We start from the raw sequence: 19,423 nt of genomic DNA, 5'->3' as shown, positions 1-19,423 counted from the left end.
TTAAAGTTCAAAAACTTGGATCTGTCCCCAAAAAACAAATCAGGAGTAGGAATTCTAGGCTCCAAATCCGGAGTCTGGACAACATAATCTTGGATACTCTGTACTTTTGCAGCAAGTTGATCCACACAAGAAAACAAACCCTGAACATCCATGCCAGCGCCAAAATCCTGAACCACCCAGAAGTCAAGAGGAAAAAAAAGACAAAACAGAGTGCAAAAAAAAAAAAATGGCTCAGAATTTCTTTTTCCTTCTTTTGAGATGCATTTAATTCATTCTTGGCCACTTGTACTGTTATGAACTGGTGGTTTAGGAGCAACATGGGACGAGCTCTGAAGGAGGTGGTATCTGTACTGACCGCAAACCCTGAACCTAGCAGCACAACTAGAAATAGCCGTGGGGGGTACCTGACACTCCCTAGACCCCTCGGCACAGCCTAAGATCTAACTTCCCCTAAAGACAGAAACAGGAAACCTATCTTGCCTCAGAGAAAATCCCCAAAGGAAAGATAGCCCCCCACAAATATTGACGGTGAGAGGAGAGGGAAATAACATACGCAGAAATGAAATCAGATTTTAGCATAGGAGGCCATACTAGCTAGATAGATAGGACAGGACAGGATACTGTGCGGTCAGTATAAAAACTACAAAAAACCCACACAGAGTTTACAAAAATCTCCACACCTGACTAAAGGTGTGGAGGGTAAATCTGCTTCCCAGAGCTTCCAGCTAAATTGAATTAATCCATATTGACAAGCTGGACAAAAACATAGAATGTACCGAATAATGAAGTCCACAACATGTGGACGGAAAAGAGCAAGCAAGGACTTATCTTTGCTGAACTGGTCAGGATATCAGGGAAAACCAAGAGAGATGTGAATCCAACCAGGAACCATTGACAAGTGGCACAAGCTGAAGGGGAGAGCCAGGCTAAATAGCCGAGCAGAATAGACAATTAGTGGAAGCAGCTGCTGACTGCTAAATCCAAGGAGCAGCCATACCACTTAAAACCACCGGAGGGAGCCCAAGAGCAGAACTCACAAAAGTGCCACTTACAACCACCAGAGGGAGTCCAAGAGCAGAATTCACAACAGGGACCCCCCTGTGTCTTCTCCGTGCAACACCCCCTGCCACGGGATGTTGCCTGAATCCAACCCAGTCAGCTTCTGACCAACCTCCTCCCCAACCCCTAGTTTTACCAGTGTGAGGAGTGGCCCAATAAATAAAGCCTTTTGCTCCCCCTAGTGGCCGGAGTGTGAAGTGTAAAGTGTTCTGGTGATACCTGGTCAGGAGAACTCCTTTAGTGCCATCAGACGTACCATCACTCCCCTTAGTGGCAGAGCGTCATACTGCAACGACCAGATCTCTGGGGCGCTGCACCCCCCCCGGTTAAATCCAGTACTCCTGGACTGGGAAGAAGAACAACAATACATTGCAGCAAAAGACATACAAAATTTTGAAATGCTAAAACAAGTAAATGGAACAATGCTTCCCTTTATGGGAGGTGAGGACACTTGAACGTTACAAACAAAATTAAATATTTTTTAAATAACAGGTTGACTATAAATAACTCAGTACCCAGCCGGGTATTTTACCAAGTGCAAACTTTGAACAATAATTTAACTTTTTCCTTTAAGGGCGTATAAGCTGAACCCACTAAAGGCCTACTATAAAATACTATATAAATAACTCAACCTTTCTTTCCGTTGTAGCTTCCCCAATGCAGGACCGCCTAGCTCCTTGGCTGGGCCTACTGTCATTGTACCGACCATCTTTCTACAGTTCTCAGGAGGACTCTCTCTATAACCCCTACAGGTTCACTTCAAGCTTTCCTGTCCTCAGTCTCTATCAACATCATCAAACTTTCTAAATTTCAACATTATTAACGTTTCAACTTTTATTAAAGCAATCATGTAAACATTCCCTTTAAGAGGGACCCAAGTCTCTAAGAGGTAGTGCAGATTCTCTCTCTGTCTGCAAGTCCACTGAAAGCAAGACCTTCTGCGTCATGTCCAGAAGCATTATCTTCGCAAAGTCTTCTTTCGCTTGTAAAACCAGTAGGGAGCACCTTTAAGAAGGTGCAAACTATATACAAAAACAGTTTTGAATCATTCACCGTCCATGATTCGGCAGTCTTTGGAACAATGATAACTCTGTGCAAAAGTAGGAAAAGAACTATAAACAATAGGGATCCCGGGTAAACAAAGGGACCCCTTTAAGAAATAACCCTGGACGGGTTTGAAGAAGCAGCAAGGAACAGTTAACTATTTACCTATTCCGATCTCTGAGGTTTATTTCCTCGGCGTTAGTGGTCGTGACAACTGCACCAGCAGCAGTGGGCGGGGCCACCCCACCGGGTACGCGGCGTGGTCACAGGAGATCCCGGGCTCCAGTCAGGGGTCTGTGTGGCAATTGTCCTGGACCTCGCAGCAACCGAGGTGCCAACCACTCCTGAAGTCGAGCTCTCTGCCACCGCCGTAGTAACAGTGTCCACGGTGCAAGTGGTGGTTTTCCCCATGGTGCAAGTAGGGGTCACCACTGTGGTCTTGGTGACGGTCGTGGTCCGGTCACAAGGGGGCACCCTCGCTATGGGGGACGGCTTCTCCGCCGCTTTGACTGGTGATGTCATGGGGACTGGCCACTTGCGCATGTTCAGGGCGAACCACCCCCTTTCCCCGAAGTGCTGAGTGTAGGTGACTTCGTCCCCCTTGTATAGATCCCGGTCCGGGTTGCCTTCCTTGAGATGGGACTCCACATCCCTCCGGTTTACGAAAACCTCGGAATACAGATCCGGCTCCTTAATGAAGCCCCATCCCCCACGGAGCTTAAAGTCCACTACGGTGCCCAGCCTGCGCGGGGCCTGGTGAGTGGTGCGGTCCTTGCGGGACCGATCCTTTATCTCGAGGTCCCGCCGGTAGTGAGCTTCTCGCTGGGCCTGGTGTTGTTTCTCCTGCTCCTCCCACTGCCGATCCAGCTGGCACTGGTACTCCTCCCAGCTAAGCGCCTCCACCATCTCCCCTTCTCGTGTCTTCACCCCGGGGAACCCCATAAAGTCAGATCCCGGGTTCACCCAGCGGCACACCGTGCGCTCCGCATATACCTCGCCTGGCATGGTGAGCGGCGAGATCGGGGCCTTTAAGAAATGCTCCATGCCCGTGGCCTGGTCCCATTGCAGAAGGCGTTGGAGTTTGTGGGTCCCCGGGGAAGGGGGCGGTGCGACCGGGCCTATCAGCAAGTCTTCCGCTGGCAAGGTAGGGTCGGCGGACTCACCGGTCAGCGCAGCTTCCTCCGTTGCAGCCGACTCCAAGGGTGGTACAGGATCCGGGGTCGGGAGTTCCTCCGCTGGTGCCTCCTGACACGAGGCCTTGGTCTCAAGCCTCCACTGGAGCAGCTGCTCCGCCAGGTCCTCCATCTCACCCTGCAGGAGTCCGGTCCCGGATGTAAGGCTCTGGCTGTTGTACTCGTCCGGGTAGCTGGGGGAGCCCTCTGCTTCAACCCCGCTGTCTGGATCTGAGCGGCCGGCCATGGCGTCCTCCACGTGGGTCACCTCCTGGTCTCTTTCCTGCTCTCTTCTTCATGGGCGGTTTCGTTTCTTGTTCCTCCACCCCCCATTGAGGATCAGGAGGCGGATCTCAGCTGCTGACGGACACGTCCTCAAGGTACAGAAATATTTAGACTGGGCGGCCATTATCTTTCGCGCTCTCCAGCTTACTCACGCCCACTTCAACGCCCTTCTTCTTCTCTTGCGCTCCTCGTGGCGCTACAATGGCGGCAATTTTGGCGGGAATCTTGCGGCAGTTGGCAATACACAGTCCTTGCAATAGATCACAGTCCAACACGTTTCAATCACAGTTCCAAGGCACACATGACCTGCTTCTCAGGCTTAAGTAGGATCCTGTTCGTGACGCCAAGTTGGATCGCCCCCCAGACACAGGGCCACGAGTTCTCGGTACTGGGCCTCTCGGGTTCGGTTCTGAGGCTGTCACGGTGGCTAGACCCGGTCCGCGACCCTGCTAAGGGGCGTCCAATAGAGGTGGAGCAGTCTGTCAGGGGTTCGTGACGCCACCTGTTGTGTTCGGTCAGGGTGACCGACGCTGCTGTGGGGTCCGCTGGGGTGATGGAATGGCAGCTGGATGGTATACCTTCCCACAGGTGAAGTATGTCCCCAGGGCTTCCCAGTAAGGTAGATGGTGATGGTGTGAGGTGCAGTCAATAACGAGGACACAAGGTTGCAGTCTCTTTACCTCTTTACTGTAGACTTCAGGATCCTCAATCCAGAGCACGTTTAACAGGGCTATCTGAGACCGGCCGGTCCGATGGGCACTTCCAGAGTTTCCCTCGCAGATGGAAATCGTTGCCCACCACTAGCGCCTGTGTGTTGTAGTCCTACCCTGCTGAGCATTCGGAAAAGTCCACACAACTGCTGTTCTCGTTCGTCGTTCTCTACAGCTCTCTCTCTCTTTAGTTCCAGATGTTGCTAGTTTCTCGTCCCCCAGATATGTTATGGCTAGGACGCACCCGTATGACGGGAAGGCCTGGAGTTCTTCCGGGACCCTAGAGACGCCCCACTCCCACTGTTGCCCCCTATGTCTTCGTAGGAAATTTAAGGTAGACAGCCAACCTATAATTAACTGTCCTGCGGAGTTCGGAGTAAGGCCTAAAGTCAGTTACTCCCGCGGTGTTCCGGCCACCGGCTACGCGCCTCAGTAGGATGTTGCCTCGGTCTCACGGCACGACTCCTACTGGTACTCCTTTTTGCTTGATCTCGTTTACACTGTTCCACAATATCCTTCCCTTCGTGTCTCTTTCTTAGGATACCGCCGCAAGGTAGTGCAGGCGCGGTTCCGTTACGTTCTGTTCTGTTTGCTAGGCACCTGCCAGGTTCCCACGCCTGACAGGGACCCCCCTGTGTCTTCTCCCTGCAACACCCCCTGCCACGGGATGTTGCCTGAATCCAACCCAGTTAGCTTCTGACTAACTTCCTCCCCAACCCCTAGTTTTACCAGTGTGAAGAGTGGCCCAATAAATAAAGCCTTTTGCTCCCCCTAGTGGCCAGAGTGTGAAGTGTAAAGTGTTCTGGTGATACCTGGTCAGGAGAACTCCTTTAGTGCCATCAGACGTACCATCACTCCCCTTAGTGGCAGAGCGTCATACTGCAACGACCAGATCTCTGGGGCGATGCAGATATACTTCTGACCTGTTAGTTTGTCGTATATCAGCCAGCCTCTTTCTGTCACTTAGATTGCGTTGTTATATACACTGGGCCTGAGTTGTGGTTCAGTCTCCCAAAAAAAAGGGGAGATTCAAATTGTCACAAAGTGGATATACTTCAATCCTGTTAGTTTGTCGTATATCAGCCAGCCACTTTCTGCGACTTAGATTGCGTTGTTATATACACTGGGCCTAAGTTGTGGTTCAGTCTCCCCCAAAAAAGGGGAGATTCAATTTGTCACAAAGTGGATATACTTCTGTTCTGTTAGTTTGTGGTATATCAGCCAGCCACTTTCTGCCACTTACATTGCGTTGTTTTATGCACAGGGCCTGAGTTTTGGTTCAGTCTCCCAAAAAAAAAGGGAGATTCAAATTCTCAACAAGTTTATATACACCTTCTACCTTGTTTTACAGTACCATATAACGGTTGTTATTTTGGTTAGATTTTCCAAAAAATAAGGAAGTCTCGTGGAAGAGGCCGTGGGCGGTGGTTGCCAGCTGGTACTGATGGTGGTGGTGGTGCATCTGGTGGTAGTGGCAAAAGCACAATAGCACCTAAGGCTGGAGGTGTTGAGCCAGCGTCATCGTCTGGCTACACAAGGCCTCGAAGGCTCCCTTATCTGGGAGTAGGAAAATGGCTTTTAAGGCCGGAGCAACAGGAAAAAGTTTTGGCTTTCATTGCTGACTCAGCCTCTAGCTCTTTCACCTCCTCTTCAGAAAGTTCCAAATATAAAAGCAGCGAGTCGTCAGTGCATGCTCCCGGTCAGGAACAAGACGTTTCCTTGTGTCCGTCACCCAAACAAAAAGTGAAGAATGCGTCAGGCGACACTACAGGTTACTCCATGGAGGTCTTTACACATACCGTGCCTGGGTTAGAACGGGAAATTGTTAACTGCTCATTACAAGATGAATCGGACATGGAGTGCACTGATGCACAGCCACAGCTAGATTATAATGCTGTTCCATTGACTCAGATCACTACATTGCCCTCGCAGTGTACTGAGCCAGAATCTGACCCTGATGAGACTATGGTGCCCCGTCACGAATGCTATAGCACCTTACACGGTGACACAGAGGAAGGTGCACATGACATTGAAGAGGAGGTGATAGATGACCCAGTTGTTGATCCAGATTGGCAGCCATTGGGGGAAGAGGGTGCCGCTGCCACTAGCTCAGAAGTGGAGGAGGATGATCCGCATCAGCCATCTACATTGCAACAGCTGTCATCTGGCAGGCCCGTATCAGGCTTTTTGCTTCATTCTCTTTTTTGTTTTTTCATTTAAGACAAATTAAATGAAGATAATAATACCAAAGAATTATTTGTGTTTGCAATCATTTTCAGGAAGAAACTGAGTATTATCTGACAGAATTGCAGGGGTGTCAATACTTTTGGCCACAACTGTAAGGCCCGTTATAATTAACCACTTGGTGTTACTGACATTTGTTTTATTTTTTCTGGTTGTATATCAAAGACCTGAAGTTGGTTTATTATTCGGCAATTTCTTTTTTTGTTTAATGACAAAAATAAAAAATTATAATAAAATTCAATGCAGCGAGGTGTCCTGATGAGAATACGCTTAAAGGGAACCTGTCACCAGGTTTGGTCGATACAAGATATGTCACCGCCTTTCAGGGCTGATATACAGCATTCTATAATACTGTATATCTGACCCCGATCCGACCTGTAAGAGAATAAAATAAAGATTTATTATACACTCCTGGGGTGGAGGGGGTGATTTAAAATGGGTGTTGCTGGTCCTGGTCCAGTGCCTCCCATCGTCTTGCGATGCTGCCCTCTTGCTTGCTTCATGTGGATGACGCGTCCTTGTGTCATCCACAAGGGCTACCCGGAATCGTGCTCCTGTGCAGGCGTACTTATCTTCCTTGTTGTGGACAGAGCAACAGGGCAGATAAGTACACCTGCGCAGGGACACAATGCCGGGGAGCCATGAAGCAAGCAAGAGGGTGGCGATCATAAGAAGATGGGAAGCGCCGGACCAGGACCTGCGACACCCATCAGACCAGACTAGCATTATAGAATGCTGTGGATAAGCTCTGAAAGGCGGTGGCTGTAACTTGTATCTGCCAAACCTGATGACAGGTTACCTTTAAAAGCAACTACAAAAGTTATAAAACTGGTTTAAAAATGGGAATCAAACTGGGCACCAAAGGGCTTTTATAGAAAGGGTTAAATGACTTTGGGCCACTGATCTCACACCCTCATTACATCTATAGTGATGCCCCTTATCAAATTCAGGTGACTCCAGCCTGGCCCAAATGGATTCTGGGCATCAGAACTGGCATCAAAGTGGGAAAATAGCCACTTTTCACAGATTTTAATAAGTAGCTGGTGTTTCCCAGGGATTAAATTACTTTGGGCTACTGATCTCACACCACCATTACATACGGAGTGACGGACCACATCAAATTCTGGTCACTCTACCTTGGCCCAAATTTGTGCGTGTTACAGCTGTGACCGCAGGCGCAGCCCAGCCGACGCCTCCAGACCACAAGGATGTGGGGGCAAGCGTCCTAGGTGGGAACGGAATGTGGACCCACTGGACCACAGAAGAGAACCTGGACCTAGCCAGATTAGGGAATGGCAGCGAGCAGGGTCTGTCGCAGCTGAGCTTGTGGACAAGATGGTGACATGCAGAACTAGATAACACCGCACAACTTCAGGAATGAAGAAAGATAAAGTTTACTCAAACGAAATCACAGTACATGAACAGAACATAACTATGCCAGGCTCCCGAATCCGCACATCAAGAAAGGCTACACATCTCAGGGAAACAGACGAAGGCAGGAGGACATCACGGATTGATGCAGTCCAGGGTTATCTGGCACGGGCATACTAGGATGGCCTCTCTCTCGGGCCTCAGGCGTAGCACAGGCTCAGCAAGAGAACATCAGACACAGACCTCTGACAGACTTCAGACGATGGCAGGGGTCATCACGGGTTGATGCAGTCCAGGGTCATCTGGCACAGGCATACTAGGATGGCCTCACTCTCAGGCCTCAGGCGTAGCACAAGCTCAGCAGGAGAACATCAAACACTGGCCTAGGGACAGACGTCATCACAGAGTGGACCCCGGGGAACCGGCTGGACATCTTCCCCCCTGACCTGTGAATGAGGAAGACTTTTAAAATATCAGTGAGGTGAGACACAATCTCAGATCCTGTGTTGGAACTATGATGTGATCCCAGCACCTCAGAGAGAAAGAAGAGTATATGGACTATGTTATCCTCTGTCTGCTGGATTGTTGGAATCTCATCTCCCAGGCCTTTTATCCTCTTACTGAACTGCATTCGGATTCTGGACTATCTTATCCTTTGTGTGGTGGATTGTATATGGACCTTTCGTATTTTTGTCTAAATAAAGGTCTTGGAATTGTTCACTATTCTCTTGCTCTGTTGATGGTGTGATACCGGAGAAGGACCCCGTGACACTGGACATCAGGACATCTGGACACAGGCTGGACATCAGGCACAAGCAGGACATCAGGACACAGGCTGGACATCAGAACACAGGCATGACATCGGAACATCAGCGTGGCGGCTCAGGTCATCAGCTGGGACAGGGATGGCACAGAACCAGGCAGCGGTGGTCGGCTCAGGGAACCAGACATCGGTCGCCAGTCTCCGGACACCATGTCCAGGCACCAGGCTGTGGTCGTTGGGTTCCAAACTACGGCAGTCGGGCTCCGGGCATCAGACCTAGGAAGGAACTCAAGCGGGATGGTGCAAGCCCCGACGGGTTGGACCGGTTCCGGACGGAGTTACCACCACATAGCAGGCTGAGAACAACATAGTAAACGCTCAGCAAAAACACCGGACTTCATCTTTAAAAGACGAACCCAGGTTAGTTCATAGTCACTGGGTACAGAGTTCCAGACACAGAGGAACTTGAGGAACATAACACAGAGGACACAGTTAAGACAGGATTAGGTACAGGAACGGATACAGGATCATGAGTTCAGACCTGAGAATGCAGCCCTCAGGGAGGCGGGAAACAAAACACAACAGAAACGGGCCTGGATTTGCAGCCTCCAGGAAAGGATGGATCTGGGTACTCAGCCCCCAGAGCAGACGAAAAAACAAGACACAAACAGAAACACATATGGGTACTCAGCCCCCAGAGCAGGCAGAAGAACAGGTATCAGCTTTTCCCAGAACTGAACGCAGGCAGAACAGGAGCTGAACACCCCATACACATGGCAAGACTCAGAAACTTAATGCAAAGCTCTGGCAACGCCCAACAGGAAAGAGGGAGTTTATATAGGAGCTGCCCCTCAGCGATAGGCTGGGAAAAGCAACTCAGGTGCACACATTAACCCTAATAAAAGCAAGGAAGGTGTGGCCGAGCGCACCTTAAGCACAAACAGAAACCATTACAGCAGGGTCGGCGTCAGCACCCGGCGTACCCGCTGCAAGTGCCGGGGCCCTGGCGAGATGGGGGGGCCCATTTACGGTGCGCAGCTGCAGCCGGAATACTCACTTCCGGGAGTCGGGACCATCCGTCACCATGGATACAACGCAGCCAGAGTCACTTCCGGGCCGGGCCTGCTGCTTGGACTGAGTTTCACACAGCTGCGCCTGCAATACTCACCAGTCACCACTGGCGCTACCATCACCATGAATGCAAGTCACTTCCGGGCCGGCGGTCGCTCTGTCCTGTCACTTCCGGTCGTGCGAGCTCGTCAGATTCCTAAGAGCTCAGAGAAGAGATCCGGCTGCTGTCATCCACGCGTCCACCGTCCAGGACAGGTCCAGGCGTCCAGCAGCAGCGCAGACACAGGGACAGCGGCAAGCAGAAAGACGAGCGGAGCAGGAGGCAGGAGCAGCAGTCAGGTGCCATAAGTTAATATGAGGAATGTGGTGCCATAAAAATTCCCTTTCTGCCCTCTGCATCTTACGGTATAATGGCTTCTCCGTGACCTCTGACATGTTTACAGGCCACTTACACAAACACAGTCTGAGCTGTGAATTGTAAATGGCAGCCCCCCAGCCCCTGTGTCCTGCAGAGGGGACATTGCAGGCTGTTTGCACAGACCTTTAGGGTAATCCCTTTTCCTTGACTCATTAACTATTGCACAGCTGGAGGCAGATTGCATTGGGCAGAGGTGCAATGTGCTGCATGCAGTCCCCCTGTTTGGATGGGTACTATTACCTTCCATGCATGGCCACTGGAACAATCACCATTGTTTGCCTTCACTTTAAATCTCTCCTCCCAGGGGGTTTGCAAGAGCTGAGTCATCTCCAGGGGAGATCCAAGTTCCAGCATTGCTGTGACCCTGAAGTCAGAGGGGGCGCTATTAACATAGCACTGGCCATGCAACTGCAAAGAGAGAAAAACACACTGTAAAGAGGTGGGCAGCCATGAGTAGATGCCTCATCTGTGCTGCCTGACCTACCTTTTTGTAATAATGGATCTGGCAGTCTGTGCTACATACTGCATGGGCTGTGCTATATACTGCGTCTGCGTGGGCTGTGTGTGTTATATACTGCGTGGGCTGTGCTATATACTGCGTCTGCGTGGGCTGTGTGTGTTATATACTGCGTGGGCTCAGGCTGTGTTATATACTGCGTGGGCTGTGTTATATACTGCGCGGGCTGTGCTATATACTGCGTGGGCTGTGTTATATACTACGTGGGCTGCCTGTGTTATATACTATGTAGCTGTGCTATATACTACGTGGCCGGGCAATATATTACGTGGCTGTGCAATATATTACGTGGCTGGGCAATATACTACGTGTCTGTGCTATATACTACGTGTTTGTGCTATATACTACGTGTCTGTGCTATATACTACGTGTCTGTGCTATATACAGTACTACGTCGGCTGTGCTATATACTATGTGGCTGTGCTATTTACTACGTGGCTGTGTTATATACTACGTGGGCTATGCTATACACTACGTGGCTGTGTTATATACTACGTGGGCTGTGCTATACGCTACATGGGCTGTGCTATATTTCTCTGCTGTATCTGTGCATCATGAATCGTGGTATGTGTTAAAGGGGGGGGGCCCACTGAGACTCTTTCGCCCGGGGCCCTCAAAAACCTGGAGCCGGCCCTGCATTACAGTATAGGAACACAGGAACTTTGGCTTAGGGCACCTGGCAGCGGCTGCAAGCCTGGACACATGGAAAGCCATGCACCAGCTGCAGAGGACCTTGCAACTCACGCATAGCTTCCACAGTGGCAGCCAGGGACCGCAAATGCGGATGGTCATGCAGCGGAGCAAAGACCTCACAAACCATGTACAGCTACGCAGCGGAGCAGGGAACTGAGCAGCATCCATACAGGTAACAGACAACAGTATCCCTGCTAGTTAGGGGGAGAGAAACAAAGGGTTAAAGCAGAGACATGCAGAGTAATGCCGGAGAAACAAGGTACAAACCCACAGCGTCTTATGGGACATTAGAAACAATTCTTTATAGAGAAAGATATCAGACAAAAGATGAAGGTGAGAGGGAAAAGGGAATACAGTGTGTGGTACAGATAGTAGTGTGAGAACCAAGGAGCTTGGTAAGTTATTTTTCCTTGACAGGTTCCAAAACAAAAAGCAACCTTGAAGTACAGAGGCGAATCAAAATCCATGCTGTTAGGCATTTGGAAGAAAATGTCCTGTTGTATATGTTACAAAAAAGATATATATCTTGGTACCGTGTTAGCCAGTAGATAGAAAAATATTTAGAATTGAGAGTCCTCAGTGGTTGATACCTTTTAATGGCTAACTGAAAAGATGGTAACAAATTGCAAGCTTTCGAGACTACACAGGTCTCTTCATCAGGCAAAGACTAAAAGAAATTCTGAAGAATCACATATTTATGCACAACATAGAAAAAAAAGGGGGGAAACCATGGATAAGACAGGTGACATGAAGCAGAATTATCATGAGTGATAACCACATTAGAAGTGTCGCAGCTGAACGTACCAGGTACTTTCAGCTGCGTCACTTCTACTGTGGTGTACCTAATTATTTGTACTAAATGTTCAACTGGGGGTCTGTATGTGGGGGAGACAGGGCAGAAACTGAGAACAAGGATGAACTCTCATCGCCATACAATAAGAGAAAAAAGAATGGATCTACCTGTTGCAATACATTTTTGTCTCCCAAATAATAACCTTATAGACATGAAATTACTTGTGTTAAAAGGTAGCTTCAAATCTCAGAGAGACAGAAGAGTCTGGGAATATAAACTGATGACTAGAGTTGAGCGACCTTGACCTTTTTAGAGTCGAGCCGGGTTTCGCGAAACCCGACTATCTCAAAAGTCGGGTCGAGTGAAATCGGCCGATTATGACGTAAAGTCGGGATCGACCGAAACACGAAACCCAATGCAAGTCAATGGGGCAGCATAGTCGGCAGTGAGTGGGGGCCAGGAAAACAGAGTGCCCATTTTAATGTCAAAACCATCCATTCTTCTTAATGAAGCTTGTCAAGCGTAATTTACCTTATAATAATTGGAAGGCATTTGAAATTGGGGGTCATTTGGCTAAAGTTGTGGTGGGTAGGGCTGGTTCAAGTAATTAGTGGACCCAGGAAATCTGGACCACGTCACGGCAGTGGAGCAGGGAGAGGTAAGTATTTCAACTTTGCAAGTGCTGTGAACCTGAGCAAGCAGGGGGGGCCCACTCGTTGGCATTGGCACTGGCACAGGGCCCCTCAAAGTACAGCGGTGTGTTTGCACGGCAGGGGCGCCTCCCACCGGCAGCAACACTTTTGCGTACCATGAGAGGCCCTGTGCCAGTGACGTCGCCAACTAGTATTCCTCCCCCCACCTGATGAAGGAACCTGCACTTTCATCTGCACCTTCCTGTTTGTCCCCGTGTAAGGTGGTATGGTATGCGGGAAGGGGGACCTGACTTTCAGCAGGGTCACAATCTTGCAGTGTAGCGTGCACGGGAAATGTTGCGTTATGGGTCAATGTACCAGCAGACTCATCTATCACTGGCTGGGCAATGGGCAGGATGAGGAGGAAACACAGATATAGGCCCAAAGAATAAAGTGGGCTAAATGCAGTTCAAAATTGGTAACACAGGACTAATCAGGGGGCATTGCAGTGGAGGACAACTGGAATGAGAGGCTGACACAGAGAGTAGGCCCAAATCAGTAAGTAGTCGAAATGCAGTTCAAAATTGGCAACAGTAGTAAACAGGTGGCACAGCTTTGTTCAGTGGAGGAGAACAGCAAGGAGTGGCAGACACCGATAGTAGGCCCCAACCCAACTAGTAGGCCAAAATGCAGTCTAACATTAACAACTACTTAACGAGTGCCTGAAAACGGAATTTCAGGACAGGAAACCAGGAGAACAACAAGGAGCGGCAGACACCGATAGTAGGCCCCAAACCAACTAGTACGCCAAATGCAGTTGTTCCGTTTAACCACAATTTAATGAGAGCCTGAAGATAGAAGTTCAGGAAAGGCAACCTGGAGAACACCTTGGAGTGGAACACACCATCTCTCTACACCCCATACCCAATTTGTAGGTCTAATGCAGCGTAGTTTCCAACAACTACTAAACGAGAGCATGATGATCGAAGCATTGGCGAGGAAACCTGGGGAACACCTTGGAGTGGAACACACCATCTCTCTACACCCCATACCCAATTTGTAGGCCTAATGCAGCGTAGTTTCCAACAACTACTAAACGAGAGCATGATGATCGAAGCATTGGCGAGGAAACCTGGGGAACACCTTGGAGTGGAACACACCATCTCTCTACAGTGGAACACACCATCTCTCTACACCCCATACCCAATTTGTAGGCCTAATGCAGCGTAGTTTCCAACAACTACTAAACGAGAGCCGGAAGATCGAAGCTCAAGAAAGGCAACCTGGAGAACACCTTGGAGTGGAACACACCATCTCTCTACACCCCATACCCAATTTGTAGGCCCAATGCAGCGTAGTTTCCAACAACTACTAAACGAGAGCCGGAAGATCGAAGCAATGGAGAGGAAACCTGGGGAACACCTTGGAGTGTAACACACCATCTCTCTACACCCCATACCCAATTTGTAGGCCTAATGCAGCGTAGTTTCCAACAACTACTAAACGAGAGCATGAAGATCGAAGCAATGGAGAGGAAACCTGGGGAACACCTTGGAGTGGAACACACCATCTCTCTACACCCCATACCCAATTTGTAGGCCTAATGCAGCGTAGTTTCCAACAACTACTAAACGAGAGCATGAAGATCGAAGCAATGGAGAGGAAACCTGGGGAACACCTTGGAGTGTAACACACCATCTCTCTACACCCCATACCCAATTTGTAGGCCTAATGCAGCGTAGTTTCCAACAACTACTAAACGAGAGCATGAAGATCGAAGCAATGGAGAGGAAACCTGGGGAACACCTTGGAGTGGAACACACCATCTCTCTACACCCCATACCCAATTTGTAGGCCTAATGCAGCGTAGTTTCCAACAACTACTAAACGAGAGCATGATGATCGAAGCATTGGCGAGGAAACCTGGGGAACACCTTGGAGTGGAACACACCATCTCTCTACAGTGGAACACACCATCTCTCTACACCCCATACCCAATTTGTAGGCCTAATGCAGCGTAGTTTCCAACAATTACTAAACGAGAGCCGGAAGATCGAAGCTCAGGAAAGGCAACCTGGGGAACACCTTGGAGTGGAACACACCATCTCTCTACACCCCATACCCAATTTGTAGGCCCAATGCAGCGTAGTTTCCAACAACTACTAAACGAGAGCCGGAAGATCGAAGCTCAGGAAAGGCAACCTGGGGAACACCTTGGAGTGTAACAAACCCTCTCTCTACACCACGGAAGGGCTGATTCTTAGGAAGGAAGGCTGTCGGAAAGAAGCAGGGCGCGTCCGAGGGTGATTATATTCTTATTAGGTATATTCTCACCCTCGGACGCGCCCTGCTTCTTTATTTGTAATGAATGTTTATTTGCAATGTGGTTTTGACTTACTCTATTTTTTTGGTAAATAATGATTTTATTATTTTCATTGTTTTGCATCTTCTTGGCAATAATATAAAGAAGACGCGACAGGACAACACTCGGTGGATGCCATATCTGTGTTTAAAATTGAAAAAAACTTTCAGTTAACTACTTGCAGGAGAAAGTTATTGTAGCTGGTGGCCATTTTTAGTACTGTACCAGATTTTTGTTGTATGTGTTTGTTTTTAATGTTAAAATGTCTGCATTTGATATCTCTCCAGTATTTTCTTTTTTATAAGCAAAATACTTATTTTTATATTTTCTGATGTTGGTTCCAGGGGTACACGGGCAGCAGTGGTGTGGTCAGTGGAGGCCTAGTGGAAGGAGTCACCGCAGACAGGCATCGAAGGCCTAAAATAATAACACATGGCTGTAGGCAATTTTAAATTGGTTACAGGGGTACACGGGCAGCAGTGGTGTGGTCAGTGGAGGCCTAGTGGAAGGAGTGACCGCAGACAGGCATCGAAGGCCTAAAATAATAACACATGGCTGTAGGCAATTTTAAATTGGTTCCAGGGGTACACGGGCAGCAGTGGTGTGGTTAGTGGAAGGAGTGACCGCAGACAGGCATCGAAGGCCTAAAATAATAACACATGGCTGTAGGCAATTTTAAATTGGTTCCAGGGGTACACGGGCAGCAGTGGTGTGGTCAGTGGAGGCCTAGTGGAAGGAGTGACCGCAGACAGGCATCGAAGGCCTAAAATAATAACACATGGCTGTAGGCAATTTTAAATTGGTTCCAGGGGTACACGGGCAGCAGTGGTGTGGTCAGTGGAGGCCTAGTGGAAGGAGTCACCGCAGACAGGCATCGAAGGCCTAAAATAATAACACATGGCTGTAGGCAATTTTAAATTGGTTACAGGGGTACACGGGCAGCAGTGGTGTGGTCAGTGGAGGCCTAGTGGAAGGAGTGACCGCAGACAGGCATCGAAGGCCTAAAATAATAACACATGGCTGTAGGCAATTTTAAATTGGTTCCAGGGGTACACGGGCAGCAGTGGTGTGGTCAGTGGAGGCCTAGTGGAAGGAGTGACCGCAGACAGGCATCGAAGGCCTAAAATAATAACACATGGCTGTAGGCAATTTTAAATTGGTTCCAGGGGTACACGGGCAGCAGTGGTGTGGTCAGTGGAGGCCTAGTGGAAGGAGTGACCGCAGACAGGCATCGAAGGCCTAAAATAATAACACATGGCTGTAGGCAATTTTAAATTGGTTCCAGGGGTACACGGGCAGCAGTGGTGTGGTCAGTGGAGGCCTAGTGGAAGGAGTGACCGCAGACAGGCATCGAAGGCCTAAAATAATAACACATGGCTGTAGGCAATTTTAAATTGGTTCCAGGGGTACACGGGCAGCAGTGGTGTGGTCAGTGGAGGCCTAGTGGAAGGAGTGACCGCAGACAGGCATCGAAGGCCTAAAATAATAACACATGGCTGTAGGCAATTTTAAATTGGTTCCAGGGGTACACGGGCAGCAGTGGTGTGGTCAGTGGAGGCCTAGTGGAAGGAGTCACCGCAGACAGGCATCGAAGGCCTAAAATAATAACACATGGCTGTAGGCAATTTTAAATTGGTTACAGGGGTACACGGGCAGCAGTGGTGTGGTCAGTGGAGGCCTAGTGGAAGGAGTGACCGCAGACAGGCATCGAAGGCCTAAAATAATAACACATGGCTGTAGGCAATTTTAAATTGGTTCCAGGGGTACACGGGCAGCAGTGGTGTGGTCAGTGGAGGCCTAGTGGAAGGAGTGACCGCAGACAGGCATCGAAGGCCTAAAATAATAACACATGGCTGTAGGCAATTTTAAATTGGTTACAGGGGTACACGGGCAGCAGTGGTGTGGTCAGTGGAGGCCTAGTGGAAGGAGTGACCGCAGACAGGCATCGAAGGCCTAAAATAATAACACATGGCTGTAGGCAATTTTAAATTGGTTCCAGGGGTACACGGGCAGCAGTGGTGTGGTCAGTGGAGGCCTAGTGGAAGGAGTGACCGCAGACAGGCATCGAAGGCCTAAAATAATAACACATGGCTGTAGGCAATTTTAAATTGGTTCCAGGGGTACACGGGCAGCAGTGGTGTGGTCAGTGGAGGCCTAGTGGAAGGAGTCACCGCAGACAGGCATCGAAGGCCTAAAATAATAACACATGGCTGTAGGCAATTTTAAATTGGTTCCAGGGGTACACGGGCAGCAGTGGTGTGGTCAGTGGAGGCCTAGTGGAAGGAGTCACCGCAGACAGGCATCGAAGGCCTAAAATAATAACACATGGCTGTAGGCAATTTTAAATTGGTTCCAGGGGTACACGGGCAGCAGTGGTGTGGTCAGTGGAGGCCTAGTGGAAGGAGTGACCGCAGACAGGCATCGAAGGCCTAAAATAATAACACATGGCTGTAGGCAATTTTAAATTGGTTCCAGGGGTACACGGGCAGCAGTGGTGTGGTCAGTGGAGGCCTAGTGGAAGGAGTCACCGCAGACAGGCATCGAAGGCCTAAAATAATAACACATGGCTGTAGGCAATTTTAAATTGGTTCCAGGGGTACACGGGCAGCAGTGGTGTGGTCAGTGGAGGCCTAGTGGAAGGAGTCACCGCAGACAGGCATCGAAGGCCTAAAATAATAACACATGGCTGTAGGCAATTTTAAATTGGTTACAGGGGTACACGGGCAGCAGTGGTGTGGTCAGTGGAGGCCTAGTGGAAGGAGTGACCACAGACAGGCATCGAAGGCCTAACATAACAAAAATGTCAATACAATGGTATTGTCAGTGGCAGGCATTGAAGGATGTCAGCGCATAGACTAAACATTGGTGGAGCTGTGAGATAATTTTGCAAGTGGTAGAGCACTGTTTGAGCTGGGGTGGGGGGAAACTGTCTTGTGGCCGGCGGTACAGGCCCAGGGCCCCTCATATTACAACGGTGTGTCTGACGTTGGGTGCGCACCACCACCGCCAGAGACACTTTATTGTACTAGGAGGGACCCAGTGGCAGTGCCGTCGACCAAAAGCGGGCTCACCCACCTCTTCAGACAAACTGCACTCTCACGGGTGCTGTCGCCAAGTGTCGATACCACGGCCCCGTGTGGGGAGTTTGGCCATTTAGTGAGGTGTAAACATGTCGTATGCTGGACAATCAGGTGCAGAAAATTACGAGATTGGAAAAGGCATTCAGAATAGTCCACAGGCAAGACCTTTTCATAGGAAAGCTAGGTGTCAGCCGGGCAAGGTGGGGCAAAAGATTTCGAAATCCAGTTGTGGTTCATTTTAATGAAGGTTAGATCATCTACATTTTGGGTAGCCAGACGAGTCCTTTTTTCTGTTAGTATTGAACCTGCAGCACTGAATACTCTTTCTGATAGGACACTAGCTGCCGGGCAATCAAGCTCCTGCAATGCATATTCTGCCAATTCTGGCCAGGTGTCTAATTTTGATGCCCAGTAATCAAATGGGAATGACGGTTGAGGGAGAACATCGATAAGGGATGAAAAATAGTTTGTAACCATACTGGAAAAATGTTGTCTCCTGTCACTTTGAATTGATGCTGCAGTACCTGTCCTGTCTGCGGTCATAGCAAAATCACTCCACAACCTGGTCAGAAAACCCCTCTGGCCAACGCCACTTCTGATTTCTGCCCCTCTAACTCCTCTGGTCTGCTGGCCCCTGCAGCTCGTGTGAGAACGATCACGGGCGCTGTGTGCAGGGAATGCCAGAAGCAAACGGTCAACAAGAGTTGATTGTTTGGTTGCTAATATTAGTTCCAAGTTCTCATGTGGCATTATATTTTGCAATTTGCCTTTATAGCGAGGATCAAGGAGGCAGGCCAACCAGTAATCGTCATCGTTCATCATTTTAGTTATGCGTGTGTCCCTTTTGAGGATACGTAAGGCATAATCCGCCATGTGGGCCAAAGTTCCAGTTCTCAAATCTGCGGTTGTGCTTGGTTGAGGGGCAGTTTCAGGCAAATCCACGTCACTTGTGTCCCTCAAAAAACCAGAACCCGGCCTTGCCGCGCCACCAATTTCCAGTGGCCCCGGAAAAGCTTCCTCATTAAAAATATAATCATCCCCATCATCCTCCTCGTCCTCCTCCTCCTCTTCGCCCGCTACCTCGTCCTGTACACTGCCCTGGCCAGACAATGGCTGACTGTCATCAAGGCTTTCCTCTTCCTCAGCTGCAGACGCCTGATCCTTTATGTGCGTCAAACTTTGCATCAGCAGACGCATTAGGGGGATGCT

At 49.3% G+C, this 19,423-nt stretch overlaps 1 protein-coding gene and 1 long non-coding RNA gene across 3 annotated transcripts in view; one reads left to right on the top strand and one right to left on the bottom strand.

Moving 5' to 3' along the window:
* Positions 1-19,423, top strand: part of LOC138663705 (oocyte zinc finger protein XlCOF22-like) — a 469,510-nt gene that overhangs the window by 32,865 nt on the left and 417,222 nt on the right. The gene's annotated exons all lie outside the window — the stretch shown is intronic.
* On the bottom strand, positions 7,885-10,509 carry LOC138667425 (uncharacterized). Its single transcript, XR_011318755.1, has 2 exons — positions 10,378-10,509; positions 7,885-8,331 (listed from the first exon to the last, which is right to left on the bottom strand). It is a non-coding gene; the product is annotated as an uncharacterized lncRNA (long non-coding RNA).

The sequence above is a fragment of the Ranitomeya imitator genome, chromosome 2 (assembly GCF_032444005.1).
Source record: "Ranitomeya imitator isolate aRanImi1 chromosome 2, aRanImi1.pri, whole genome shotgun sequence".
Taxonomy (NCBI): Eukaryota; Metazoa; Chordata; class Amphibia; order Anura; family Dendrobatidae; genus Ranitomeya; species Ranitomeya imitator.
This window is presented reverse-complemented; position numbering and strand designations above follow the sequence as displayed.